Source organism: Somniosus microcephalus, unplaced genomic scaffold (genome assembly GCF_052327205.1).
Source record: "Somniosus microcephalus isolate GS21.2 unplaced genomic scaffold, FLI_Smic_1.0 unresolved_chr4, whole genome shotgun sequence".
In the NCBI taxonomy this organism is placed as follows: domain Eukaryota; kingdom Metazoa; phylum Chordata; class Chondrichthyes; order Squaliformes; family Somniosidae; genus Somniosus; species Somniosus microcephalus.
In genome coordinates, this window is record NW_028225182.1 from 305,125 (window position 1) to 317,264 (window position 12,140).

Here is a 12,140-nt window from a genome sequence, read left to right on the forward strand (position 1 = left end):
CCCATCTAATCCGTACATAGCCCCTCCCTCCCCCAGTGTAACATTCCCATCTAATCCATACATAGCCCCTCCCCCAGTGTAACATTCCGCATCTAATCCGTACACAGCCCCTCCCCCAGTGTAACATTCCCATCTAATCTGTACATAGCCACTCCCTCCCCCAGTGTAACATTCCCATCTAATCCGTGCATAGCCCCTCCCTCCACCAGTGTTACATTCCCCATCTAATCCGTACACAGCCCCTCCCCCAGTGTAACATTCCCATCTAATCCGTACATAGCCCCTCCCTCCCCCAGTGTAACATTCCCATCTAATCCGTACATAGCCCCTCCCTCCCCCAGTGTAACATTCCCATCTAATCCGTACATAGCCCCTCCCTCCCGCAGTGTATCATTCCGATCTAATCCGTATATAGCCCCTCCCTCCCCCAGTGTAACATTCCCATCTAATTCTTACATAGTCCTTCCCTCCCCCAGTGTAACATTCCCATCTAATCCGTACATCGCCCCTTCCTCCCCCAGTGTAACATTCCCATCTAATCCGTACATAGCCCCTCCCTCCCCCAGTGTAACATGCCCATCTAATCCGTACATAGCCTCCCCCAGTGTAACATTCCAATGTAATCCGTACATAGCCCCTCCCTACTCCAGTGTAACATTCCCATCTAATCCGTACATAGCCCCTCCCCCAGTGTAACATTCCCATCTAATCCGTACATAGCCCCTCCCTCCCCCAGTGTAACATTCCCATCTACTCCGTACATAGCCCCTCCCCCAGTGTAACATTCCCATCTAATCCGTACATAGCCCCTCCCTCCCCCAGTGTAACATTCCCATCTAATCCGTACATAGCCCCTCCCTCCCCCAGTGTAACATTCCCCATCTAATCTGTACATAGTCCCTCCCTCCCCCAGTGTAACATTCCCATCTAATCCGTACATAGCCTCCCCCAGTGTAACATTCCCATCTAATCCGTACATAGCCTCCCCCAGTGTAACATTCCCATCTAATCCGTACATAGCCCCTCCCTCCCCCAGTGTAACATTCCCCATCTAATCTGTACATAGCCCCTCCCTCCCCCAGTGTAACATTCCCATCTAATCGGTACATATCCCCTCCCTCCCCCAGTGTAACATTCCCATCAAATCCGTACACAGCGCCTCCCCAGTGCAACATTCCCATCTAATCCGTACATAGCCCCTCTCCAGTGTAACATTCCCATCTAATCCGTACATAGACCCTCCCTCCCCCGTGTAACATTCCCATCTAATCTGTACATAGCCCCTCCCCCAGTGTAACATTCCCATCTAATCGCTACATAGCCCCTTCCTCCCCCAGTGTAACATTCCCATCTAATCCGTACATAGCCCCTCCCTCCCCCAGTGTAACATTCCCATCTAATCCGTACATAGTCCCTCCCTCCCCAGTGTAACATTCCCATCTAATCCGTACATAGCCCCTCCCTCCCCCAGTGTAACATTCCCATCTAATCCGTACATAGCCCCTCCCTCCCCCAGTGTAACATTCCCATCGAATCCGTACATAGCCCCTCCCTCCCCCAGTGTAACATTCCCATCTAATCCGTACATAGCCTCCCCCAGTGTAACATTCCCATCTAATCCGTACATTGCCCCTCCCTCCCCCAGTGTAACATTCCCATCTACTCCATACATAGACCCTCCCTCCCCCAGTGTAACATTCCCATCTATTCCGTACATAGCCCCTCCCCCAGTGTAACATTCCCATCTAATCCGTACATATCCCCTCTCTCCGCCAGTGTAACATTCCCATCCAATCCGTTCATAGCCCCTCCCTCCCCCAGTGTAACATTCCCATCTATTCCGTACATAGCCCCTCCCTCCCCCAGTGTAACATTCCCATCTAATCCGTACATAGCCTCCCCCAGTGTAACATTCCCATTTAATCCGTACATAGCCCCACCCCCAGTGTAACATTCCCATCTAAGCCGTACATAGCCCCTCCCTCCCCCAGTGTAACATTCCCATCTAATCAGTACATAGCCCCTCCCTCCCCCAGTGTAACATTCCCATCTAATCCGTACATAGCCCCTCCCTCCCCCAGTGTAACATTCCCATCTAATCCGTACATAGCCCCTCCCCCAGTGTAACATTCCCATCTAATCCGTACATAGCCCCTCCCTCCCCCAGTGTAACATTCCCATCTAATCAGTACATAGCCCCTGCCTCCCCCAGTGTAACATTCCCCATCTAATCTGTACATAGCCCCTCCCTCCCCCAGTGTAACATTCCCCATCTAAACCGCACATAGCCCCTCCCTCCCCCAGTGTAACATTCCCATCTAATCCGTACATAGCCCCTCCCCCAGTGTAACATTCCCATCTAATCCGTACATAGCCCCTCCATCCCCCAGTGTAACATTCCCATCTAATCCGAACATAGCCCCTCCCTCCCCAGTGTAACATTCCCATCTAATCCGTACATAGCCCCTCCCTCCCCCAGTGTAACATTCCCATCTAATCCGTACATAGCCCCCGCTACCCCAGTGTAACATTCCCATCTAATCCGTACAGAGCCCCTCCCTCCCCCAGTGTAACATTCCCATCTAATCCGTACATAGCCCCTCCCTCCCCCAGTGTAACATTCCCATCTAATTCGTGCATAGCCCCTCCCTCCCCCAGTGTAACATTCCCATCTAATCCGTACATAGCCCCTCCCTACCCCAGTGTAACATTCCCATCTAATCCGTACATAGCCCCTCCCTCCACCAGTGTAAAATTCCCATCTAATCCGTACATAGCCCCTCCCTCCCCCAGTGTAACATTCCCATCTAATCCGTACATAGCCCCTCCCTCCCCCAGTGTAACATTCCCATCTAATCCGTACATAGCACCTCCCCCAGTGTAACATTCCCATCTGGTCCGTACATAGACCCTCCCTTCCCCGGTGTAACATTCCCATCTAATCCGTACATAGCCCCTCCCCCAGTGTAACATTCCCATCTAATCCGTACATAGCCCCTCCCTCCCCAGTGTAACATTCCCATCTAATCCGTACATAGACCCTCCCTCCCCAGTGTAAGATTCCCATCTAATCCGTACATAGCCCCTCCCTCCCCCAGTGTAACATTCCCATCTAATCCGTACATAGCCCCTCCCTCCCCAGTGTAACATTCCCACCTAATCCGTACATAACCCCTCCCTCCCCCAGTGTAACATTCCCGTCTAATCCGTACATAGCCCCTCCCTCCCCAGTGTAACATTCCCACCTAATCCGTACATAGCCCCTCCCTCCTCCAGTGTAACATTCCCATCTAATCCGTACATAGCCCCTCCCTCCCCCACTGTAACATTCCCATCTAATCCGTACATAGCATCTCCCTCCCCAGTGTAACATTCCCCATGTAATCCGTACATAGCCCCTCCCTCCCCCAGTGTACCATTCCCATCTAATCCGTACATAGCGCCTCCCTCCCACAGTGTAACATTCCCATCTGATCCGTACATAGCCCCTCCCTCCCCCAGTGTAACATTCCCATCTAATCCGTACATAGCCCCTCCCCCAGTGTAACATTCCCCATATAATCCGTACATAGCCCCTCCCTCCCCCAGTGTAACATTCCCATCTAATCCGTACATAGCCCGTCCCTCCTCCAGTGTAACATTCCCATCTAACCTGTACATAGCCCCTCCCTCCCCCAGTGTAACATTCCCATCCAATCCATACATAGCCCCTCCCTCCCCAGTGTAACATTCCCCATCAAATCCATACATAGCCCCTCCCTCACCCAGTGTAACATTGCCATCTAATCCGTACATAGCCCCTCCCCCAGTGTAACATTCCCATCTAATCTGTACATAGCCCCTCCCTCCCCAGTGTAACATTCCCCATCTAAACAGTACATAGCCCCTCCCTCCCCCAGTGTAACATTCCCATCTAATCCGTACATAGCCCCTCCCCCAGTGTAACATTCCCATCTAATCCGTACATAGCCCCTCCATCCCCCAGTGTAACATTCCCATCTAATCCGAACATAGCCCCTGCCTCCCCAGTGTAACATTCCCATCTAATCCGTACATAGCCCCTCCCTCCCCCAGTGTAACATTCCCACCAATCCGTACATAGCCCCCGCTACCCAGTGTAACATTCCCATCTAATCCGTACAGAGCCCCTCCCTCCCCCAGTGTAACATTCCCATCTAATCCGTACATATCCCCTCCCTCCCCCAGTGTAACATTCCCATCTAATTCGTGCATAGCCCCTCCCTCCCCCAGTGTAACATTCCCATCTAATCCGTACATAGCCCCTCCCTACCCCAGTGTAACATTCCCATCTAATCCGTACATAGCCCCTCCCTCCACCAGTGTAAAATTCCCATCTAATCCGTACATAGCCCCTCCCTCCCCCAGTGTAACATTCCCATCTAATCCGTACATAGCCCCTCCCTCCCCCAGTGTAACATTCCCATCTAATCCGTACATAGCACCTCCCGCAGTGTAACATTCCCATCTGGTCCGTACATAGACCCTCCCTTCCCCGGTGTAACATTCCCATCTAATCCGTACATAGCCCCTCCCCCAGTGTAACATTCCCATCTAATCCGTACATAGCCCCTCCCTCCCCAGTGTAACATTCCCATCTAATCCGTACATAGACCCTCCCTCCCCAGTGTAAGATTCCCATCTAATCCGTACATAGCCCCTCCCTCCCCCAGTGTAACATTCCCATCTAATCCGTACATAGCCCCTCCCTCCCCAGTGTAACATTCCCACCTAATCCGTACATAACCGCTCCCTCCCCCAGTGTAACATTCCCATCTAATCCGTACATAGCCCCTCCCTCCCCAGTGTAACATTCCCACCTAATCCGTACATAGCCCCTCCCTCCTCCAGTGTAACATTCCCATCTAATCCGAACATAGCCCCTCCCTCCCCCACTGTAACATTCCCATCTAATCCGTACATAGCCCCTCCCTCCCCAGTGTAACATTCCCCATGTAATCCGTACATAGCCCCTCCCTCCCCCAGTGTACCATTCCCATCTAATCCGTACATAGCGCCTCCCTCCCACAGTGTAACATTCCCATCTGATCCGTACATAGCCCCTCCCTCCCCCAGTGTAACATTCCCATCTAATCCGTACATAGCCCCTCCCCCAGTGTAACATTCCCCATATAATCCGTACATAGCCCCTCCCTCCTCCAGTGTAACATTCCCATCTAATCCGTACATAGCCCCTCCCTCCCCCAGTGTAACATTCCCATCCAATCCGTACATAGCCCCTCCCTCCCCAGTGTAACATTCCCCATCAAATCCATACATAGCCCCTCCCTCACCCAGTGTAACATTGCCATCTAATCCGTACATAGCCCCTCCCCCAGTGTAACATTCCCATCTAATCTGTACATAGCCCCTCCCTCCCCAGTGTAACATTCCCATCTAATCCGTACATAGCCCCTCCATCCCCCAGTGTAACATTCCCATCTAATCCGAACATAGCCCCTCCCTCCCCAGTGTAACGTTCCCATCTAATCCGTACATAGCCCCTCCCTCCCCCAGTGTAACATTCCCTTCTAATCCGTACATAGCCCCTCCCTCCCCCAGTGTAACATTCCCATCTAATCCGTACATATCCCCTCCCTCCCCCAGTGTAACATTCCCATCTAATCCGTACATAGCCCCGCCATCCCCCAGTGTAACATTCCCATCTAATCCGTACATAGCCCCTCCCCCAGTGTAACATTCCCATCTAATCCGTACATAGCCCCTCCCTCCCCAGTGTAACATTCCCATCGAATCCGTACATAGCCCCTCCCTCCCCCAGTGTAACATTCCCATCTAATCCGTACATAGCCCCTCCCTCCCCCAGTGTAACATTCCCCATCTAATCCGTACATAGCCCCTCCCTCCCCCAGTGTAACATTCACATCTAATCCATACATTGGCCCTCCCTGCCCCAGTGTAACATTCCGCATCTAATCCGTACATAGCCCCTCCCTCCCCCAGTGTAACATTCCCAACTAATCCGTACATAGCCCCTCCCTCCCCCAGTGTGACATTCCCATCTAATCCGTACATAGCACCTCCCTACCCCAGTGTAACATTCCCATCTAATCCGTACATAGCACCTCCCCCAGTGTAACATTCCCATCTTATCCGTACATAGCCCCTCCCTTCCCCGGTGTAACATTCCCATCTAATCCGTGCATAGCCCCTCCCCCAGTGTTACATTCCCATCTAATCCGTACATGGACCATCCCTCCCCAGTGTAACATTCCCATCTGATCCGTACATAGCCCGTCCCTCCCCCAGTGTAACATTCCCATCGAATCCGTGCATAGCCCCTCCCTCCCCAGTGTAACATTCCCATCTAATCCGTACATAACCCCTCCCTCCCCCAGTGTAACATTCCCATCTAATCCGTACATAGCCCCTCCCTCCACCAGTGTGCCATTCCCATCTAATCCGTACATAGACCCTCCATCCCCCAGTGTAACATTCCCATCTAATCCGTACATAGCCCCTCCCTCCCCCAGTGTAACATTCCCATCTAATCCGTACATAGCCCCTCCCTCCCCCTGTGTAACATTCCCATCTAATCGGTACATAGCCCCTCCCTCCCCCAGTGTAACATTGCCCATCTAATCCGTACATAGCCCCTCCCTCCCCCAGTGTAACATTCCCATCTAATCCGTACATATCCCCTCCCTCCTCCAGTGTAACATTCCATTCTGATCTGTACATAGCCCCTCCCTCCCCCAGTGTAACATTCCCCATCTAATTCGTGCATAGCCCCTCCCTCCCCCGTGTAACATTCCCATCCAATCCGTACATAGCCCCTCCCTCCCCAGTGTAACATTCCTATCTAATCCGTACATGGCACCTCCCTCCCCCAGTGTAACATTCCCATCTAATCCGTACATAGCACGTCCCCCAGTGTAACATTCCCATCTAGTCCATACATAGCCCCTCCCTTCCCCGGTGTAACATTCCCATCTAATCCGTACATAGCCCCTCCCCCAGTGTAACATTCCCATCTAATCCGTACATAGACCCTCCCTCCCCAGTGTAAGATTCCCATCTAATCCGTACATAGCCCCTCCCTCCCCCAGTGTAACATTCCCATCTAATCCGTACATAGCCCCTCCCTCCCCAGTGTAACATTCCCATCTAATCTGTACATAACCCCTCCCTCCCCCAGTGTAACATTCCCATCTAATCCGTACAAAGCCCCTCCCCCAGTGTAACATTCCCATCTAATCCGTACATAGCCCCTCCCTCCCCCAGTGTAACATTCCCCATCTAATCCGTACATAGCCCCTCCCTCCCACAGTGTAACATTCCCATCTGATCCATGCATAGCCCCTCCCTCCCCAGTGTAACATTCCCATCTAAAGCATACATAGCCCCTCCCTCCCTCAGTATAACATTCCCCATCTAATCCGTACATAGCCCCTCCCCCAGTGTAACATTCCCATCTAATCCGTACATAGCCCCTCCCTCGCCCAGTGTAACATTCCCATCTAATCCGTACATAGCCCCTCCCTCCCCCAGTGTAACATTCCCCATCTAATCCGTATATAGCCCCTCCCTCCCCCAGTGTAACATTCCCATCTAATCCGTACATAGCCCCTCCCTCCTCCAGTGTAACATTCCCATCTAACCTGTACATAGCCCCTCCCTCCCCCAGTGTAACATTCCCATCTAATCCATACATAGCCCCTCCCTCCCCCAGTGTAACATTCCCATCCAATCCGTACATTGCCCATCCCTCCCCAGTGTAACATTCCCATCTAATTCGTACATAGCCCCTCCCTCCCCCAGTGTAACATTCCCATCTAATCCGTACATAGCCCCTCCCTCCCCCAGTGTAACATTCCCATCTAATCCGTACATAGCCCCTTCCTCCCCCAGTGTAACATTCCCATCTAATCCGTACATATCCCCTCCCTCCCCAAGTTTAACATTCCCATCTAATCCGTACATAGCCCCTCCCTCCCTCAGTGTAACATTCGCATCTAATCCGTACATAGCCCCTCCCTCCCCCAGTGTAACATTCCCATCTAATCCGTACATAGCCCCTCCCTCCCCCAGTGTACCATTCCCATCTAATCTGTACATAGCCTCTCCCTCCCCCAGTGTAACATTCCCCATCTAATCCGTACATAGCCCCTCCCCCAGGGTAACATTCCCATCTAATCCGTACATAGCCCCTCCCTCCCCCAGTGTAACATTCCCCATCTAATTCGTGCATAGCCCCTCCCCCAGTGTAACATTCCCATCTAATCCGTACATAGCCCCTCCCTCCCCAGTGTAACATTCCCATCTAATCCGTACATAGCCCCACCCTCCCCCAGTGTAACATTCCCATCTAATCCGTACATAGCCCCTCCCTCCCCAGTGTAACATTCCCATCTAATTCGTACATAGCCCCTCCCTCCCCCAGTGTAACATTCCATTCTAATCTGTATATAGCCCCTCCCTTCCCCGGTGTAACATTCCCATCTAATCCGTACATAGCCCCTCCCTCCCCAGTGTAACATTCCCATCTAATCCGTACATAGGCCCTCCCTCCCCAGTGTAACATTCCCATCTAATCCGTACATAGCACCTCCCTCCCCCAGTGTAACATTCCCATCTAATCCGTACATAGCCCCTCCCCCAGTGTAACATTCCCATCTAATCCGTACATAGACCCTCCCTCCCCAGTGTAACATTCCCATCTAATCCGTACATAGCCACTCCCTCCCCCAGTGTAACATTCCCATCTAATCCGTACATAGCCCCTCCCCCCCCAGTCTAACATTCCCACCTAATCCGTACATAACTCCTCCCTCCCCCATTGTAACATTCCCATCTAATCCGTACATAGCCCCTCCCTCCCCCATTGTAACATTCCCATCTAATCTGTACATAGCCCCTCCCTCCCCCAGTGGAACATTCCCCATGTAATCCGTACATAGCCCCTCCCTCCCCCAGTGTACCATTCCCATCTAATCCGTACATAGCCCCTCCCGCCCACAGTGTAACATTCCCATCTGATCCGTACATAGCCCCTCCCTCCCCCAGTGTAACATTCCCATCTAATCCGTAGATAGCCCCTCCCTCCCCCAGTGTAACATTCCCCATCTAATCCGTACATAGCCCATCCCCCAGTGTAACATTCCCATCTAATCCGTACATAGCCCCTCCCTCCCCCAGTGTAACATTCCCATCTAATCCGTACATAGCCCCTCCCTCCCCCAGTGTAACATTCCCCATCTAATCCGTACATAGCCCCTCCCTCCCCCAGTGTAACATTCCCATCTAATCCGTACATAGCCCCTCCCTCCTCCAGTGTAACATTCCCATCTAACCTGTACATAGCCCCTCCCTCCCCCAGTGTAACATTCCCCATCTAATCCGTACATAGCCCCTCCCTCCCCCAGTGTAACATTCCCATCTAATCCGTACATAGCCCCTCCCTCCCCCAGTGTAACATTCCCATCCAATCCGTACATAGCCCCTCCCTCCCCAGTGTAACATTCCCCATCAAATCCTTACATAGCCCCTCCCTCCCCCAGTGTAACATTCCCATCTAATCCGTACATAGCCCCTCCACCAGTGTAACATTCCCATCTAATCCGTACATAGCCCCGCCCTCCCCAGTGTAACATTCCCATCTAATCCGTACATAGCCCCTCCATCCCTCAGTGTAACATTCCCATCTAATCCGAACATAGCCCCTCCCTCCCCAGTGTAACATTCCCATCTAATCCGTACATAGCCCCTCCCTCCCCCAGTGTAACATTCCCATCTAATCCGTACATAGCCCCTCCCCCAGTGTAACATTCCCATCTAATCCGTACATAGCCCCTCCCTCCCCAGTGCAACATTCCCATCTAATCCGTACATAGCACCTCCCTCTCCCAGTGTAACATTCCCATCTAATCCGTACATAGCCCCTCCCTCCCCAGTGTAACATTCCCATCTAATCCGTACATAGCACCTCCCTCCCCCAGTGTAACATTCCCATCTAATCTGTACATAGCCCCTCCCTCCCCCAGTGTAACATTCCCATCTAATCCGTACATAGCCACTCCCCCAGTGTAACATTCCCATCTAGTCCGTACATAGACCCTCCCTCCCCAGTGTAAGATTCCCATCTAATCCGTACATAGCCCCTCCCTCCCCCAGTGTAACATTCCCATCTAATCCGTACATAGCCACTCCCTCCCCCAGTGTAACATTCCCATCTAATCCGTACATAGCCCCTCCCCCCCCAGTGTAACATTCCCACCTAATCCGTACATAACTCCTCCCTCCCCCATTGTAACATTCCCATCTAATCCGTACATAGCCCCTCCCTCCCCCATTGTAACATTCCCATCTAATCTGTACATAGCCCCTTCCTCCCCCAGTGTAACATTCCCCATGTAATCCGTACATAGCCCCTCCCTCCCCCAGTGTACCATTCCCATCTAATCCGTACATAGCCCCTCCCGCCCACAGTGTAACATTCCCATCTGATCCGTACAGAGCCCCTCCCTCCCCCAGTGTAACATTCCCATCTAATCCGTACATAGCCCCTCCCTCCCCCAGTGTAACATTCCCCATCTAATCCGTACATAACCCCTCCCTCCCCCAGTGTAACATTCCCATCTAATCCGTACATAGCCCCTCCCTCCTCCAGTGTAACATTCCCATCTAACCTGTACATAGCCCCTCCCTCCCCCAGTGTAACATTCCCCATCTAATCCGTACATAGCCCCTCCCTCCCCCAGTGTAACATTCCCATCTAATCCGTACATAGCCCCTCCCTCCCCCAGTGTAACATTCCCATCCAATCCGTACATAGCCCCTCCCTCCCCAGTGTAACATTCCCCATCAAATCCTTACATAGCCCCTCCCTCCCCCAGTGTAACATTCCCATCTAATCCGTACATAGCCCCTCCCCCAGTGTAACATTCCCATCTAATCCGTACATAGCCCCTCCCTCCCCAGTGTAACATTCCCATCTAATCCGTACATAGCCCCTCCATCCCTCAGTGTAACATTCCCATCTAATCCGAACATAGCCCCTCCCTCCCCAGTGTAACATTCCCATCTAATCCGTACATAGCCCCTCCCTCCCCCAGTGTAACATTCCCATCTAATCCGTACATAGCCCCTCCCTCCCCCAGTGTAACATTACCATCTAATCCGTGCATTGCCCCGCCATCCCCCAGTGTAACATTCCCATCTAATCCGTACATAGCCCCTCCCCCAGCGTCACATTCCCATCTAATCCGTACATAGCCCCTCCCTCCCCCAGTGTAACATTCCCATCTAATCCGTACATAGCCTCCCCCAGTGTAACATTCCCATCTAATCCGTACATATCCCCTCCCTCCCCCAGTGTAACATTCCCATCAAATCCGTACATAGCCTCCCCCAGTGTAACATTCCCATCTAATCCGTACATATCCCCTCCCTCCCCCAGTGTAACATTCGCCATCTAATCTGTACATAGCCCCTCCCTCCCCCAGTGTAACATTCCCATCTAATCCGTACATAGCCCCTCCCTCCCCCAGTGTAAAATTCCCATCTAATCCGTACATAGCCCCTCCCTCCCCCAGTGTAACATTCCCATCTAATCCGTACATAGCCCCTCTCTCCCCCAGTGTAACATTCCCATCTAATCCGTACATAGCCCCTCCCCCAGTGAAACATTCCCATCTAATCCGTACATCGACCCTCCCTCCCCCAGTGTAACATTCCCATCTAATCCATACATAGCCGCTCCCCCAGTGTAACATTCCACATCTAATCCGTACACAGCCCCTCCCCCAGTGTAACATTCACATCTAATCTGTACATAGCCCCTCCCTCCCCCAGTGTAACATTCCCATCTAATCCGTGCATAGCCCCTCCCTCCACCAGTGTTACATTCCCCATCTAATCCATACACAGCCCCTCCCCCAGTGTAACATTCCCATCTAATCCGTACATAGCCCCTCCCTCCCCCAGTGTAACATTCCCATCTAATCCGTACATAGCCCCTCCCTCCCCCAGTGTAACATTCCCATCTAATCCGTACATAGCCCCTCCCTCCCGCAGTGTATCATTCCGATCTAATCCGTATATAGCCCCTCCCTCCCCCAGTGTAACATTCCCATCTAATTCTTACATAGCCCCTCCCTCCC